This window comes from Bos mutus, chromosome 5 (assembly GCF_027580195.1).
Source record: "Bos mutus isolate GX-2022 chromosome 5, NWIPB_WYAK_1.1, whole genome shotgun sequence".
Lineage (NCBI taxonomy): Eukaryota > Metazoa > Chordata > Mammalia > Artiodactyla > Bovidae > Bos > Bos mutus.
Window position 1 is genome coordinate 43,664,192 of NC_091621.1, and position 13,570 is coordinate 43,677,761.

At 42.0% G+C, this 13,570-nt stretch overlaps 1 pseudogene; it reads left to right on the top strand.

Moving 5' to 3' along the window:
- Positions 1 to 7,470: 7,470 nt before the first annotated feature.
- LOC102266811 (thiol S-methyltransferase TMT1A pseudogene) lies at positions 7,471 to 7,992 on the top strand (annotated as a pseudogene).
- The last annotated feature ends 5,578 nt before the right edge of the window (positions 7,993 to 13,570 follow it).

The window sequence follows — 13,570 nt, forward strand, 5'->3', positions numbered from 1 at the left end:
CTGAGGACCCAATCAGCATTAGAGACATTCGTGGGGCAGTGAGAGTAAAAACAGCCTCTTAACAGTAAAACAGAGCTGGATTCCAGGTCAAGCCAACTGAGAAACTGTGGGTAAATCATCAAATCTTTGTTTTGTTTCTTTTTTGTTTGTTTGTTTCATTTCTTTATCTGAAATGAGTATGATACCAGCCTCACAAGGATGCTCCCTATATTTTTTGTTCCCCAAATATTTTTTGTTCCCTTTACCTCCCTGTCTTTTCAAATGTTGTGCCTCTGCTGCAGCGTTCTGGCTCTGCCCATCTTCCATCTAGCTAATTCCTACTTACCACTGATGTCTCACTTTGCTTTTTTAAAAAATAATTTTATTTATTTATTTTTGGCTGTGCTGGGTCTTCTTTGCTGCACAGGCTTTTCTCTAGTTGCAGAGTTCAGGGACTACTCTCCAGTTGCAGTGTGCGGGCTTCTTATTGCGGTGGCTTCTCTTGTTGCAGAGCATGGGCTCTAGAGCACACAGGCTTTAATAGTTGCAGCACATGGACTCTGTAGTTGCAGCTCCCCAGATCTAGAGCGCAGGCTCAACAGTTGTGGCTTATGGGCTTAGTTGCTCCATGGCATGTGGGATCTATCCAGATCAGGAGTCAAACCTGTGTCCCCTGCATTGGCAGGCAAATTCTTATCCACCGTACCACCAGGGAAGTCCCTGGTGTCTCACTTCAGATGTTCCTTCCTCTAGGGGGGACTTCCTAGAGAAAGTCCAGAAGACTGGACTCTGTGCTGCCAATGCAGGGGGCCCAGGTTGGATCCCTGGTCAGGAACTGGTTCCCACATGCCACAACTCAAAATCCTGCATGCTGCAACCAAGACCTGGTGCAGACAAATAAATAAATAGATGTTTGTTCCTCCAAAAAGCCCTTTGTGATTCCAGTCTCTGAGTGAGATGTGTCTTCTAAGACACCTATACTCTATACTGTATTCTTCCCTTTCCCATAGCATGATCCCATGGAATTCTGATACCAAAATCAGACAAAGACGACACAAGAATTTCTGCACTTTTTAGCATTCCATTAAAAAGACAAGCCATGGAGTAGGAAAACATATTTGCAAATCACATATTTAATAATGACTTGCAAAGAATTCTCAACACTCAATAAGAAAATCAGATCAGTTGCTCAGTCGTGTCCGACTCTTTGCGACCCCATGAATCGCAGCACGCCAGGCCTCCCTGTCCATCACCAACTCCAGGAGTTCACCCAGACTCACGTCCATCGAGTCAGTGATGCCATCCAGCCATCTCATCCTCTGTCATCCCCTTCTCCTCTTGCCCCCAATCCCTCCCAGCATCAGAGTCTTTTCCAATGAGTCAACTCTTCGCATGAGGTGGCCAAAGTACTGGAGTTTCAGCTTTAGCATCATTCTTTCCAAAGAAATCCCAGGGCTGATCTCCTTCAGAATGGACTGGTTGGATTTCCTTGCAGTCCAAGGGACTCTCAAGAGTCTTCTCCAACACCACAGTTAAAAAGCATCAATTCTTCGGCGCTCAGCCTTCTTCACAGTCCAACTCTCACATCCATACATGACCACAGGAAAAACCATAGCCCTGACTAGACGAACCTTTGTTGGCAAAGTAATGTCTCTGCTTTTGAATATGCTATCTAGGTTGGTCATAACTTTCCTTCCAAGGAGTAAACGTCTTTTAATTTCATGGCTGCACTCACCATCTGCAGTGATTTTGGAGCCCCAAAAAATAAAGTCTGACACTGTTTCCACTGTTTCCCATCTATTTCCCATGAAGTGATGGGACTGGATGCCATGATCTTTGTTTTTTGAATGTTGAGCTTTAAGCCAACTTTTTCACTCTCCACTTTCACTTTCATCAAGAGGCTTTTTAGTTCCTCTTCACTTTCTGCCATAAAGGTGGTGTCATCTGCGTATCTGAGGTTATTGATATTTCTCCCGGCAATCTTGATTCCAGCTTGTACTTCTTCCAGCCCAGCGTTTCTCATGATGTACTCTGCATATAAATTAAATAAGCAGGGTGACAATATACAGCTTTGACGTACTCCTTTTCCTATTTGTCTGTTGTTGTTCCATGTTGTTCCATGTCCAGTTCTAACTGTTGCTTCCTGACCGGCATACAAATTTTTCAAGAGGCAGATCAGGTGGTCTGGTATTCCCATCTCTTTCAGAATTTTCCACAGTAAGAAAATAACCCTATTTTAATATATTCAGGGAATTCCTTGACGGTCCAGTGGTTAGCATGCTGCACTTCCACTCCAGGGGGCGCACGTTCAATGCTTGGTTGGGGAACTAAGATCCTACATACCATGCAGCATAGGAAAAAACAACAATAATAATAATTAATAAAATGTTCAAAAGATTTGAACAGACACTGCAAATAAGATACATAGATGGCAAATAAGCCCATTAAAAGATGCTTGATATCATTAATCATCTGGGAGATGCAGATTAAAACTACAATGAGGGACTACTAGACACTTTTTAGGATGGCTAAAATTAAAAGGCTGCCCACACCAAGTGTAGGTGAGGATGCAGAGCAGCTAAATCTTTCATACACTGCTGGTGGTACAACCACTTTGGAAAACAGTTTGGGGGTTTCTTTAAAAGGTAAACATATACCTAACATGTGACTTATACATTCTACTCATAGGAATTTATCCAGAAGAAGCATATGTCCATACACAGATTTGTACACTAATGTTCACAGTAGCTTAATTTTTTAAAAACGTATTTATTTTTTTGACTGCATTGGGTCTTAGCGTGGTACGCAGGATCTTTGTGGCAGCACACTGGATCTTTGCTTGCAGTTCATGGACTCTCTAGTTGGGGTTTGTGGGTTCCAGCTCAGTAGCTGTGGCATGCGGGCTTAGTTGTTCTGTAGCACATGGGATCTTAGTTGCCTGACCAAAGATTGAACCCGATTCCACTGCATCACAAGGTGGATTCTTAACCACCGGACCCCCAGGAAAGTCCCCATAGTAGCATCATTTGTAATAGCCAAGAACTGTTAACAATCCAAATGTCCACCAACAGGTGAGTGGATAAACAAACTGTTTTAGATCCATACAGTGGAATACTACCCAGGAGGAAAATCAATGGATGCATGCAACATTATGGATGACTCAATTATGCTAAATGAAAGAAGCCAGAGGGAAAAAAAAGTAGACATCGTATGATTCCATTAACAGTAAATTATGGGAAATGCAAACTAATCTCTAGTGACAGAAAACAGATCAGTGGTGGCCCAGGAGCAGGGAGGACAGGAAAGAGGGATCACAAAGGGGCAAGAGGTATTTGGGAGTGGTGATAGGTATGTTTTATACCTTGACTGAAGCAATGATTTCATGGGTGTGTACGTGCGTGAAAACTTAACCAAACTAGACAGTTTAAATGAGTATAGTTTATTGTATGTCAGTTCTACCTCAAGAAAGCTGTTAAGATGGAATATATATTTATAAAATATGTGTGCTGCTGCTGCTGCTGCTGCTAAGTTGCTTCAGTCGTGTCCAACTCTGTGCGACCCCATAGACAGCAACCCACCAGGCTCCTCTGTCCCTGGGATTCTCCAGGCAAGAATACTGGAGTGGGTTGCCATTTCCTTCTGAAAGGTTGTAGTATCACGCGAATACACCGGGATTCTTGGCCCCCGGAGGAGAAGAATTCAATCCGGGGTCAGAGACGAGGCTTGATCGCTCAGAGCTTTTGTGTAATAAAGTTTTATTAAAGTATAAAGGAGATAGAGAAAGCTTCTGACATAGACATCAGAAGGGTGCAGAAAGAGTACCCACTTGCTAGTGTTAACAATGAAGTTATATAATCCAAAGAATATCTGGAGGTTGTAAAGACCTCATCAGACCTACTCCCATAATTAACATTTTAAGATAACAGAAGGTTGAATCCAAAGACTGTCCTTAGGCAGGATACATTATGGGTATATAATCCTAAGGAATGTGGAGAAAGAAAAAAAAGTTTGTTCTTTCTTCCTCTTTGAGAATTCCAAACCCCTCTCTCCTTGGGGACCCCTAGATTTCCTATCAACCTGCCTAGGAAATGACTCTCATTCCCCCCTTTTCTTTTAGGAGAATTATGTTGCCTAGGGAAAAGGGGCGTCGTTCTCGTTCCATAACTGCTTCCGAGCTGACAAGGGGCGTTGTCCCTAAATTGGTGAGGCAACATATTCTCCTAATCCTCATATTGAGGATATCTGATCCAGGGGCCCCAAATAGTAGTTGGAGGAAGCTACAACAGTAGCAGGAGTTTGAGCAACCATTTGTAACTTAAAAGCTTTCATGCGGCTAGAAACAAATCCAGTTATACAATTACAGATGCAGGGAGCAAACAGCAAAAACACAACATTCAGAATCAAAATTAAAAGTCACATTATGTCCATAGTTAGAGTACAAAGTGTTGCACCAGTCCATTTTAGGGTTGGTAAATGTCATCAGGTGAAGAAGAGGCATCGCATGTTATTGTTGTCGAAGGTATTCACAGACTTGGAGAAAGTCTTTTCCTTGAAGTGGGGATGTCCACCACGGGAAGCCTTCCACTGATGAAGAGGGGAGCTCTCTGCAGACCCAGCAGTTAGACCGATTGTGGAATGCAGCATAGGAGTGAGCCCAGGACAGGAGTACATTGTCTTGAGGATCCAACGGCAGACTCAGGATATTTGGAGTCAGCAGAAGTAGACTCACACAGATTATCAGGCCCATCCGCTGCCCTTTGCTTAACTTTAGACCTTGGGTCAGGGCCACGAGCTCCACTAACTGAGCACTGGTTCCCTGGGGGAGAGATTTTGCTTCCAAAACCTGTTCAGCAGTCACCATGGCATAACCTGCTTTACGCTTTCCATCCCGAACAAAAGAACTGCCATCTGTAAATATTTCCATGTCAGGATTGGCTAATGGGGTATCCTTTAGATCCTCCCGAGCTGCATAGTTTAAAGTTAGGAATTGAGAACAATCGTGATCAGGTGTTTCATTTTCCTTCTCAGGAAGGAAAGTGGCAGGATTTAAATTTCCACAAACTTTAAGCTTATAAGAAGCCTACTGTCTGTCATCCAAATATTAACCTTAGAATTTAAGATTCCACTCACATCATGAGAAGTCAGTACAGTAAGGTTTCGTCCATTAATTATTTTTAAAGCTTCAGGTGCTAATAAAGCCGCTGCCCCAATTACTCTTAGGCAGTGGGGCCACCCACGTGAAACTACATCTAATTCTCTGTTTAGATAAGCAATAGGTTGCTGGTGAGGCCCTCGGGGTTGTGTCAAAACTCCCATTCGATTTCTTTATACCCAAAATAGGAGTGTTGCAAGGACTGTTACAGGGAATTAATAGTCCCTGCTCCTTTAAATTTTCAATGATGGGTTTTAACCCTTCCTTAACTTCAGGTTTCAGTGGATACTGCTTCTTATGTGGAAATACGTGTGGGTCTTTGAGCTTAACAACTACAAGAATAGCATTTTGTGCTCGACCCACAGATTTTCCATCAGCCCATACTCTAGGATTTACATTTTGTTCACCTAAAGGGAGAGAAAGGGAGGGCTCCATATTCATGAAAACAGAGGCATGGACCTTGCTCAGTATATCCCTTCCTAAAAGGGGTGAGGGAGATTCTGGCATGATCAGAAACTCGTGTGAAAACAGCACAGAATCCCAGTTGCAAGATAAAGAATAACTGAAATAATACCTTTTGGCTCGTCCAGACAGTCCCATTACGGAAGCGGATCGGGAAGAAAGTGGGCCAGGGGCTTCAGTAAGCACAGAATAAGTTGCCCCAGTATCTAAAAGGAAATCGACGGATTGGCCCCCTACAATTATTAATACCCGGGGTTCCTCAGGTGTAATTAGGACAGGAGCTTGTGTGGGGACCCCCAGGCACCTTCAGTCCTGATTGTCTTGAGAGTCCGACCCCGGAGACCTACGCCTCTGGGGGCAGTCTCTCTTCCAGTGTGGTCCTTTGCAGACCGGACATGGAGCCTCTCTCACTTCTCCAGTGCATGAAAGTGAAAAGTGAAAAGTGAAAGTGAAGTCACTCAGTCGTGTCCGACTCTTCTCGACCCCATGGACTGCAGTCTACCAGGCTCCTCCATCCATGGGATTTTCCAGGCAAGAGTACTGGAGTGGGGTGACATTACCTTAGGGTATAACAAATAATAATGGCTTACCTGGTGGCTCAGTCTGTAAAGAATCTGCCTGCAAAGCTGGAGACCCTGGCTCCATCCCTGGATAGGAAAGATCCTCTAGAGAAGGAAATGGCAACCCACTGCAGTATTCTTGCTTGGTAAATCCCATGGACAGAGGAGCCTGGAGGGCTACAGTCCGTGGGGTCGCAAGAGTCAGACACAACTTAGCAACTAAACCACGGTAACAAATAATAAAACAGCAGAACATTCTCTGTATCCATCACCTGGTTTAAAAAAGTAAATATCATTATTTTTGAAAATTTCTATGTTCCCTGATAACCCAAAAACTCGGGCTTTCTTGTTTAAAATAGAGGGGTATCTGAAAATATTTTCTAAATACTCTAGGTTCCCAGAGGTGATTATTCTGGGGACTATTTTTAATGTAAATAAGCTCAGTAATGTAGCACGGTGCATATATGCGTGCTGAGTCACTTCAGTAGTGTTCTTCTCTTTGTGACCCTATGGACTGTAGCCTGCCAAGTTTCTCTGCCTATGGGATTCTCCAGACAAGAATACTGGAATGGGATCTACCTGACCCAGGGATCAAACCCTCCTCTCTTAAGTCTATCTTGCATTAGCGGGCGGGTTCTTTACCACTAGCGCCACCTGGGGAGCCCCTGAACTGAAACTGTGTGGCATAGTTTGAAGGTGAAACTTGCCCTTTAAAAGATGGGCAGCCAAAAACAGTGATTTAAAAATAATCCCATTGTGGAGTTATGAACATCTGAGTGCCTCTGCCAAGAATGCAAAAGGGAAAGGTCTTGCCAACTGTGACCAGATGGGCAAGTGCTTTCACTTAAAAAAAAAAAAAAAGAGGCAGAAGTGGGCGGGATGGAAAGGAAGTAGGCGGGAACATGTAGTAATAACTGGGCCTTGGCATGGGCTTGCTGGTGTGGGTTTTAGCCAGGCTCCACCCACAGATCGTTTTCTTAGGAGAGGTCACTCACAGATAAGCTGTGAATACACACACTCCGCATTTAAAACTGCAGTAGTAGTCTCTAAGCAGGAATAGGGGATTGTAATCAGCTTTCCTTCTAAGGAAAAGCCGGGAACTTTCTCATTTCACTTCATGAAAAGTAAGCCATAAGGCAATTTCTGCCAAACATCTATTAGTTGGATGAAACAGATCTCTTGCCCAAGATCTGACTTCAGCTGTGTATTTCCAGTACAACCAGTTCTTTACTCTGCAGCTGATTGGCTCTAGAGTGTGGCCAGATATCTACTTCCCCCAGTTAAAGGAGTCAGATCTCTAACTGTTGATCTGTTCTCTTCCGAGTGATGGCGCTCACCATTTTAATCCTCTGGCTGGCTGGCTGCATCCTGGCATTTCCCATGTACCTGCTGGACTTTCTTGGCTTGTGGAACTGGATATGCAAACAGTGGTTCCCCTACTTCCTGGCGAGGTTCACTGTGATGTACAACGAACAGATGGCGAGCAAGAAGCGGGAGCTCTTCAGCAACCTGTGGGAGTTCACGGGCCCCTCCAGGAAGCTCTCCATGCTGGAGCTGGGCTGTAGCACGGGGGCCAACTTCAAGTTCTACCTCCCCTGGATGCCAGGTGACCTGTGTTGATCCCAACCCCAACTTTGAGAAGTTCTCGATCAAGCGCATTGCCCAGGCCAACACCTGCAGTTTGAGCGCTTCATAGTGGCTGCCGGGGAGAACATGCACCAGGTGGCCACAGGCTCCATGGAGGTGGTGGTCTGCACCCTGGTGCTCTGCTCCGTGAAGAACCAGGAGCAGATCTTCCAGGAAGTGTGCTGAGTGCTGAGGCCAGTGAATGTGGATTGAGGAGGGCTGCTTAGTAGCAACCACTATCACCAAGGGCTGCTGCTGCTGCTGCTGCTAAGTCGCTTCAGTCGTGTCCAACTCTGTGCGACCCCAGAGAGGGCAGCCCACCAGGCTCCCGCGTCCCTGGGATTCTCCAGGCAAGAACACTGGAGTGGGTTGCCATCTCCTTCTCCAATGCATGAAAGTGAAAAGTGAAAGTGAAGTCGCTCAGTCGTGTCCGACTCCTACTGACCCCATGGACTACAGCCCACCAGGCTCCTCCGTCCATGGGATTTGCCAGGCAAGCGTACTAGAGTGGGTTGCAGCCCTCCCAATTTCAGTAGATCAAACACCCTAACATAAAAGTAAAGCTCCTGGGGAAGATACTGTTGAGTTTTTCAAAAAAGTCTTAGCATGCAGAAGAAGCTATAAAGGAAAAGACTGATAATACATATATAAATAAAATTTTATAACTCCTGCAGGGAAAAGGACTATAAACAAACTTAAAGTACAAAAATTTGTAAAAATATTTGCCAAAGATGGTAGATAATGGGTTAACTTCCTTCATATTAAGACATTACAAATCAACAAGATCAACAGGATTCTTAAACCAATTGTTTTTAAAAAGAGAAAAAGAAACAAAGTACTCTAACAGAAATACAAATAAAGATAGCTAATATATGATTTAAATGTTTAGTCTTGCAATTAAAAACAAACTAAAGCAAGATATTTTAAGGAATTAATATAACAAAACAGAAACATATTCACAGATACAGAGAACAAACTACTGGTTACCAGTTGGGAGAGGGTAGAGGGATAAGACAGGAGTGTGGGATTAATGTATAAAATAAATAAGCAATTAGGATATATTCTACAACACAAGGAAATATAGCCATTATTTTGTAATAACTTTAAATGGAGTATAACCTATAAAAATTCTGAATCACTATGTTGTATACCTGAAACTAATATTATAAATCAACTATACTTTAATTAAAAAGAAAGTAAAGCAAGATGCTATTTTACCTACTATTCTGTCAGAGACTTTTAAGTTCAATATGGTGTTGGGATGGGTTTGGAGGACTGGATACCCCAGTTGGAGGAAGTGTCCTCTCTGGAGTGCTATTTAATAATATTAAATTTTCAAGTACACTTACTCCTTCATCCAACAGGAATTTATCTTATAGCTATCCTGCACAAATGTGCAAAAACTCATTCACATGTGAAAATATTCATTGTAGTATTTGAAATACTGCAAGTTAGAAATAACTTAAACATCCATCAGCTGGAGGCTGTTATGTAAACTGTCACACAGTATAAAGGATTTCTGTGCATCTGTTAAAAAGAACAAGGAAGAGTTACCCATGGCATATGAAAAAAATCCTCGAGATATTGTTCATTTAAAAGGCAATGAAAACAGAATATTATGTAGAGTGCAAGTCCATCTGTGTGGGGGAGAGAATATACCTATATAAGTATTTATGTTAATGAGAATGATAAACAAGAAATTATAAACAGTGGTTACCTCTTGGGAGAAGGGGGCAACAGAGGATGACATGGTTGGATAGCATCACTGACTCAGTGGACATGAGTTTGAGCAAACTCAGGGAGATAGTGATGAACAGAGAACTCTGATGCAGTTCATGAGATCGCAAAGAGTAGGACATGACTTAACGACTGAACAATAACAAGCTCTTGGGAAGGGAATTGGATAAGGGGTAAGAATTCCTTTTCATTTTACATCTATCTGTATACTTTGAAATTCTTTATACCCCTATGTAATTTTCACATATTATCTTTATTGTTTGCTTATAAACTAGTCAAAGTTTTATTCTAAATATAAGTGAACATACATAAAATATGAATACCTTAACATTTGAATTTACTACTCTAGAGGGAAATGATGTTCTGAAATGCCCGGTGTTTTTTTCCAACAGAGAAATTCCTCAGGAAGAAAAGGACTTGAAGACAGTGTTTCGAGGCAATAATATACAGTCATCCCTAGTATGCCTGGGGTCCCTCCCTGTCCCCACCACAGATACCAAAATCAACACAAGCTCAAGTCCCTTATATAAAATGGTGTGGTGTCCGCATATAACTTATATGGACATACCCCCACATACATTAACTCATCTCTAGATTACATATAATACCTAACACAAGGTAAATGCTATGTAAACAGTTTCTAGCATGTGGCAAATTCATGTTTGGCCTTTATTGAACTTTTTGGGTTTTTATCCCAGTATTTTCGATCTGTGGTTGGTTGAATCTAAGGATGTGGAACCTGTGGATATCAAGGGCCGACTATAATTTTGGCTCAAGGGCAGGCCAACATCAAAACTGTAACTGAAAAAGCTCTGATCCTCAAATTCTTGTGTCCCAAGATTGGGCATCAATTGGGCACAATTAGGAAACAGTTTGCTTACAGTGTTACTAATCTCACAACTTCTCTGCAAAGCAAATAATCATCTCGGGTTTAAGCACTGAGAATGCTCTTAGGGGATCATATTCTTCCTTAGCTCCTACAAAGCACCCACTCGCTGCTTAATGGAACCAGGGACTTTCCTACATTCTCATTTAGCCCTCACACAGTCCTTAACGCAGGTATTGTCTTCATGTTGGGCTGGGGAAACAGACCCAGAGAAGTTAAGAAACTTGCCCCACGATACACGGTCAGCAGATCTGACTTTAAGGCACATATTCTTATCATTTCACCACAGTCTTTATCACTGGGGCTTTGTATCGCTCCGACTTCAACACTTTTGCTGCAAAACCACCTTTTGTTTTGCAAAACTACTTTTGCTGGCTATTCTTCCTGTGACCATCCCCTAAACACTGGAGTTCTTTTTTGACTCTAATTTTGCTTATATACACCTGTGTAATCTCATGTTCCCCAAGAGTTTTCAATGACCATGCACACAGATGGTTTCCAAATCTAAGTCTCAAGCTCAGCTCTCTTCTAACCCAAATCTTCATGTCCAGCTTTCTACTAGACAGTCACCTGAATGGGTAACATGCATCTTTCTGGCCTAACCTGTGTAACCCAGAGGGCATCGCCAACCTCTCCAAGTCTGGGTCTTCTCTTCCATCCTGTTCTCTTCTATGGAGAAATTTTTTTCCATTAGGAAATTTCAAGTTTTCCATTCCTGAACACAGGTCTCATACCTGCCCACAGAAGTTTGGGGAACTCCCTCTCTAAACTCTGCCTGGGACAGCCAAGACTAGGAAAGCTAGATGAGCTAAGGAGAATGGGACAGTCACCATGGCTTTTAGAGGTTCTCATTGGTCCTTTTCTCTCTTCTCTCCCTCCGAGGTAGATAAGTAGAAAACTTCTGAAGACTCCTTAATAATGTGTAGCCTCTACTGTATCCAGACTTGACCTATATTTATAAGACTGTCCCAGATGAAAGCTTCATGGCAAACAGATGGGAAAACAATGGAAATAGTGACAGACTTTATTTTCTTGGGCTCCAAAATCACTGCGGACAGTGACTACAGCCATGAAATTAAAAGATGCTTGCCCCCTGGAAGAAAAGCTATGACAAACTTAGACAGCATATTAAAAAGCAGAGACATTACTTCGTTGAGAAAAGTCTGTATAGTCAAAGCTATGGTTTTTCCAGTAGTCATGTATGGATGTGAGGCTTGCACCATAAAGAAAGCTGAGTGCTGAAGAACTGATGCTTTTGAACTGTGGTGCTGGAAAAGACTCTTGAGAGTCCTTGGACTGCAAGGAGATAAATCCAGTCAATCCTAAAGGAAATCAGTCCTGAATACTCTTTGGAAGGACTGATGCTGAAGTTGAAGCTACAATACTTTGGCCATCTGATGCGAAGAACTGACCCCTTAGAAAAGACCCTGATGCTGGGACAGATTGAAAGCAGGAAAAGGGGACAGCAGAGGATGAGACGGTTGGATGGCATCACTGACTGGATGGACATGAGTTTGAACAAGCTCTGGGAGTTGGTGATGGACAGGGAAGCCTGGTGTGCTGCAGTCCATGGGGCTGAAAAGAATCAGACATGACTGAGTGACCGAATTGAATGAATGGAGATGAAAGCAGCAGTTACTGCTATATGACAGTTGTTTACACACAGCATCCACAGACTGAATAAAATACCATGGACAAAATGGGACAAAATAGTCAATGGGAATTTGCTGTATGATGCAGGAGTTCAACCTGGTGCTCTGTGACAACCTAGAGAAGTGGGATGGGGTAAAAGATGGGAGGGAAGTTCAAGAGGGAGGTGAACATATATATACCTATGGCTGATTCATGTGAATATATGGCAGAAACCAACACAATAATATAAAGCGATTATCCTCCAATTAAAAATAATGTGTGAGATAAATGGAGAGAGTAGCATGGATGCATATATAGTAACAAATGTAAGTAGACTGCCAATGGGAATTTGCTGTTTGGCCCAGGGAACTCAAACTGGGGCTCTGTAATAACCTAGAGGGGTAGGAATGGGCAGGAGGTGGGATGGAGATTCAAGAAGGAGGGCACATATGTATACCTATGGTTAATTCACATCGATGTATGACAGAAATCAAACCAAAATAAAAAAAAGAAAAGAAAAAAGAAACAAATAAAAAAAGAAAAATATTACCATGAATTAGTAACACTTTTAGATGGTTCAATAATTTTTATTTCAACAAACCAAAAATTTGTGTTTTTTTTAATTTTTTCACTATTCTTTTATTTTTTAAATTAATTTTTATTGAATATAGTTGCTTTACAATATTGTGTTAGTCTCTACCGTACAGCAAATGTTTTTCATTTGTTAGGTGATTCAATTTTTAAAATTAACCCTATCATTTACATTCTGTGACAATGGTATAAAATATAAAACATGGTTATTTAGCCTCAGGTAGTGCTTGGCATGGATTCAGACTCCCATAGGTTTGCAAAGCAGAGCCTAAGAACAATTTTCAGATAAATTTAAAGTTTAAACAAATTGTAATTAAAAGGCAATCAACAAATGGGGGAAAAATATTTATAGCATATGAAGTCTAATTATACTAAAAGCTTTTACTAATCAGTAAGAAAAAAACAACAGCCTATTAGAAAAGTGATAACGGACATTAAGAAACAAATCAAAAAAGAAGAAATCCAAACAACCAATAACGTTTAGTAAAAGATGTTAAGATTAAAGATATGCGTGTTATCAAAAATACCACATTACACATCAAATTGACAAAAAAGTATCAATATGCATTTATTGAAAATGGGCACTCACATCTATTGCTGGTATGAATGCAAACTGCTGCAGCTTTTCCAGAGGGCACTTTGACAACTGGGCTTCCCAGGTGGCTCAGTGGTAAAGAATCTTCCTGCCAGTGCAGGAGACACCGATTCTATCCCTGGGTCGGGAAGATCCCTTGGAGAGGAAATGGCAACCCACTCCAGTATTCTTGCCTGGAAAATCCCATGGACAGAGGAGCCTGGTGGGCTATAGTGATGTGACTGGGCAACTGAACACACATGCAATTTGACAACCTGTACCAACAGCTTTAAAAAGACACATTTTTGGTTCAGCAACTCCACTTTTTAGCAAGTTATTTATTTGGAAATAATTTAGATGGTCATGAACAC